This window comes from Lissotriton helveticus, chromosome 6, assembly GCF_964261635.1.
Source record: "Lissotriton helveticus chromosome 6, aLisHel1.1, whole genome shotgun sequence".
NCBI classification, from domain to species: Eukaryota; Metazoa; Chordata; class Amphibia; order Caudata; family Salamandridae; genus Lissotriton; species Lissotriton helveticus.
The window spans coordinates 1,332,451,297-1,332,456,903 of record NC_136067.1 but is presented as its reverse complement, the minus strand read 5'-3'; positions in this window follow the sequence as shown (position 1 = coordinate 1,332,456,903).

Genomic DNA, 5,607 nt, shown 5'->3' with positions numbered 1-5,607 from the left:
TAGAAATTAACAAATGGTGGGAAAAGACAACCCTGGAGAAATACATAGAGTTTAAAAAAGTCCCTCGGGGGCTCCGAATACTCATTATGTCCACCCTGAATGATTTGGACCTAGATTTGATCAAACTGTGGCAAACCGACACGAATTAATGTTCCTTCAAACTCATGAGAACACTCATTATACATGCTGAGAGAAAATTGGGGAAAATTACAAGTGTAATTGAAGCATTGGAACTAGAACTAGCTAACATCCCTACATCAGAAGAAAATAAAGAGTTAATTGAGAACATGGAGAAGAAGGTATCCAAACATGAGGTGGAAGTAGAAAAACGTAAAGCGAACAAATTCACGAGAGATAGGCTGGATTACGCCAATGGGCGTATCTACACTTTCGCTCGTAAATACGACACACTAAGGAGTCGTGCCGTGATGGATAAATGTGCAGGAACCGAAAATACGGATGTAGTTGAAAGCTCGGAGATCAGCTCAGCCGACGAGGAAGCAACAGCAATGCCACTGGATTTTCGCGGGGAGATGCAACTAGCCCAGATGATAACGCGGCAAAGAGGAAGAGGCAGAATAAATACGCGGGGGAGAGAACCATCAAAGCCCCAATCAAAACCACAACCAGAAGGGCAGAAGGAGGAGTAAAATCAAAGAGAGGCAGAGGAAGACAAAAGTAATCTTAAAGAAAAGAAAAACAAAAACTGATAATATAGTCATCAACTTATCAAGCAAGATATTATCAGACACGCACTTGACATTACTAAATAGGGGACTATCCTACTGCCCAAACAAAAAAAATATGGATGTATCAAACGCACGTATTGACCTTTATAAATTTTGTCGGAAAGTCAAATTGAAGAAATACTTCTCTGAGAAAAAACATCGGAAGCAAGACCATCCAGTAGAAGACAGGAACCTGTCCTCTATTGCTCAAAAGGACTTACCAGCAATGAGGGCAATGACATCAATTGAAGAGAGCATACTTTCAAATAGAGAAGAAGGTGAAAATTCATTTCAATCTGACATTGAATTTTGCAATAAGTCTGGAATACCCACAAACAGTGGAGGTGAAAGTGGATTGAAGAGACAATCACGGTTCTGCCTGCAACAACCACCAGGGAATAAGGTCGATCTATTCCATGAGATATTGGTGGAAGAAATAACAAGAATTTCAGGAAAATCCATAAACGACAAAAATGAGGTGGGAAATGGAAGACCACACAATCTTTCGTCAAAAGAGTATCAGGCGATGTCAGAACTTAAAAATGATCCCACCACAATAATAAAATCCTCAGACAAGGGGGGAAATATTGTGGTGCAAAATGTCACGGATTACATCACTGAGGCAGAACGGCAATTGAAAAATCCGGATCACTATGAAAAACTAAAGAACAACCCCATGGAAGAATGGACAGAGGAATATCATGCTCTACTATTGGGTTGGAAAGGGAAAGGCTTGATTGGTTTTGATGAGTACTCTTATTTGAAAACGGACGACCCCATCACAGCCACTATCTACTTTTTACCAAACGTGCATAAGGCACTCAAGAGACCACTGTAGGAAGGTGGATATCTGACTATGGTTACCCCCAAACTTTTTTGCCTGGTGTTTAGCTGGTTTTTGACATAGTTGGCCTGGGATCCTGCTATTCAGGGCCCCAGGCTAATTGCTCTCTCCTTAAAATGGACTCCATGTACCTTAGGTACATACACAATTGGAATTGGCTCACCTTATTGGCCCCTGTAACAGTGTACCCAGGTACCCAGGGCATAGGTGCTTCCAAGGCCTACCAGGGGCTGCAGCATGTATTATGCCACCCCTGGCCTGGCCTCCATATTTTGACACAACTGGCTGATCACTCAGCTGGGGTAAGTCGGTGTAACCACCCCTTACTTAGGTGTAGTATGCCTATACCTAACCTAAAATGGACACATATGTTCCTATCAGTCACTCCTATGGAAGGCCTCATCAATCTTGGAGGCAGAGTGCTTGGGAATATGTGAGATAGTGCTCTGGCATGAGCTGAGCCTGTCTGCAGCTTTCGGAACCATGTCCTTTAGCTGTTTCATGATACTGCCATACCATATACTCTTAAGTGCATTATGAACCTCGCGGTTAAATGCTATCTTGGGTTTGGCTTTATCAAAACATGTCGAGTAAGGTGTCATACGAATTGGAATACTACCCCCTCGCCAGTTCTGGCGACGGGGGTAGCATTCCACCCTTCTAGAGGGACACGACATGTACCTAGCCTGAACCCCGGTTAAAGTTAAACAGAGCCTCAGCATCACAAAATGGATGCTGCCACCACAGACACAAGTCTAACCTCCTGCTGCTGGGAGTCCTTCCAGCGAGGGCAGCTTGGACAAAGGGTTTCCTGCCTGGGGAGGTGCTAGCACCACTCCAGACAGGATTTTGTGTATTGGGTAGGACAGGGCTGAATAGAATCAGACATGCCTGGGGCACACAAGGTGTCCCTGTGCATAGGCCAGTTCAAACCGGTGCTGGGGCTTTCCAGCCCCAGTCCTGGCGTGAAACTGGACAAAGGAAAGGGGGTGTAACCACCCCCCTTCCTGGTTCCACCCAGAGGAGGGACCTAGTAGGTGATCCGGCCCCCAGATTCGAATAAGAGTAGGAGCTGTGTCCTGAGACTTCAGATCATCCTGAATCAACTTGAAATACAGACGAAGACTGGACTTCGACATTCTGCTGCACAGAAGACGGAAGAGAATCTCCCTTGTGGCCAAGGAGTGACCACCCTGTGAACACAGGCACCAACCAGCAACTCGACGTCTGCTTTGCCGCCGCCGGAGCCCGAGCCCAGAGCCTGACAAGACCCAGCCCAGACTTCTCACCACCCGATCCACAGTCCCTGCAAAGAAGGGACCCGTGGAAGCACCGAGAGACGTGGGACCGGACATCTTGGAAGACCCCCGAAACGCTGACTGCGCAGCATCAGAGGCACCCTCGATGCTGTGCTTTGGGGTTTGAGAAGCCCCAACCTCGAGCAGCCCTTCCACCGAAGATCAGCCCCCCAGCATCTCCACGATCTGCGTGGGGCCCTTTTGCACCGTGCCACTCGACGCGCCATCCTGGCCACTTGCCACGTGGCTAGCGGCCATCTTGGCGACGAAACCTACAACTTCTACTGCGGGTCTGGTTGCTCCAGACTTGCCCTTGCTCCTGTAAAAAGGAGTACCTGCTCTGACCTTGCTGGTCCGAGTAACAAGCCTTTTTCGATTCCTGCGTGGCTTGCATTAGCCAAGGCCTGTTTGCTTCAATCAAGTTGCCGACACCGCCAACAGCGAGAAGCCTGCGTGGGACAGCTCGTGACCGACTCCTGGACGTCTTCGACCCCTCGTGTCCACGTGGCTGCAGAGAGAAGCTACACCTCGACGCCTGTTTGCACCCGACATCGCCTGGTTCCACTCTGGTTCCACGGTAGTCACTGGCTAGTGACTTTGAACATTGTCCCCTCTGCTTTCAGGTCTTCACCTCTTCAGATCCACCCTTGGATCCACCGGAACTCTTCAGATCGAGTCGCCTGCAGCATCTTCAGCTCCAAGCACCATCGACCTGCGTGACGAAACCCGACACTACTTCGACCCTATGCACCCGCGTCCTGTGGGTGAGGTAACTCAGCTCCGCCGGTGTTCCCACACTGGTACACACCTCTAGGGCCTGTGTCTAAAGTTTCAGCTTTCTAGGTCACTCGGAAGGTTCCTTTTTAACTAACTTTGTAACTTTTACGCACCATTGACATTGCATTGGTAAAGCGTGCACTTTCCGCACTGCACCCGAGTCCCGCGGGCCTTTCCCGACTTCTTCACTGCTAGTCCCGAACAGCTCCAGCGATTCCCCAGGCCCTAGGCCTCTTCACTTTCCCCATAGTGGTTCTTATACCACTATTTTAGTATATGGTTTAGGTGGCCCCTAGGGCTCATCCATATTGTGCAACTTTGTGTATTTAAACTGTGTTTTGTTTTAACGCATTTGCTTCTGTGCTCATAAAGAGTATCAGGGATATTTGTAGTAATAAATCTATATATATTTTCAATATATATCTGTGTGGTGTCCTTTCATTTGGTATTCAAGGGATTGTATATGGTAAAACAGCTTGCTTCACATGCCTTTACAGAGTTTAGCCTAAGACTGCTTAGTCCATGCTACCCCTAGGATAGCTTGTCTATAAGGTTGACTTTACAACCTGCACCATAAGGGGTTGCTTGGCATGGTACAAGGTGATCACTAGAACTAGTGAGCATCATATACCAGGCCAACTTCTCACATTGGTGAGCAGCGGATTGGGATTTGAGCTTGCTGTTGTTTTACCATTACAATCTTTGAAAATATCATTTGAAAGATCATACAGGTACCTGACAGGTACACTAAAACAAGACTAGATATACTTAAGTTCTACTGAACTTAGTTGTTGTAGAGGATAGGGAGTAGCACACCCTGACTACAACTACTAGATAGGTTTTGTAGGAAAACACAAGTGTAGGTAGATTGCAACACATCCACCACACTAGAGCAATGTCTGGAGCAGAGGGATCCACTGGATCCACCTCTGTTGAGAGTGACCCTCCAAGGGCACCATCCAAATTTGCTATCTTTCCATTTAAGGAACTGAGGCAACTGTGTTCCATGAGAGGAATCAAAACAGGTCCTACTCATACAGCAGGACACCTCAGAGAGCTATTAGACCAGTCTGAAGCTCTAAAGAACTCCAAGCCAGGCCCCTCAGGGACTGGTGAGGGAGTTTCTCCTTCTGAAGATGATAACCCTGATGCCCCTACCCCTGTCATCCAGATAGATGAGGAAGACCAGACCCCTGGGAATTCTCAGCCTGAGGAAGAAGAAGGGGAGGAGGTGGAAGAAAGTGATTCTGATAATGATAGAGATAGCCAGGTGTTAGTCAGCAGGCTTAACCAGGCTAACCTAAGCTTATTTGGGACTGAAGGTGGGCCCAACCCATTCAGACCCCCAAATGGACTTAACCAGGAGCATAGGAGGAGGAGGAATCACTCAGGTGAGTCCAATACTTCCCATGTTTCTAGAGGTTCTCATGGCAACTCCAGAAGGGAGTTGACTAGCCCTCAGAGAAGGGAACATGAGGCCAAAATGAGAGAGGCTGAACTTAGGATCCAGAGGCAAGAGTTAGAGGTTGCCCTGGCCAAAGAGAAACTTGCTAGAGCAAGGCAGCCTAGAGAGAGTGGATTAGAATCCACTGGTGGCAGCACTATCCCTAAGGATAAAGACAGGTCCTATGACAATAGAAACCTGAGTAAGATTGTGCCCCCCTACAAAGTTGGGGATGATATCCACAAATGGATAACTGCACTTGAGAGAGCTTGCAAAGTACAGCAGGTCCCTCAGGAGCAGTGGGCAGCAATCTTGTGGCTCTCCTTTGAAGGTAGAGGCCGAGACAGACTCCTCACAGTTAGTGATGGGGATTCTAGAAACTACCTGGTCCTGAAGAGTGCTCTGATTGATGGGCTAGGCTTAACCACTGAACAGTACAGGTTAATGTTCAGAGACACCCAGAAGACACAGACTCAGGACTGGTCTGAATTTGTTGAATGTGCCACTAAGGCTCTG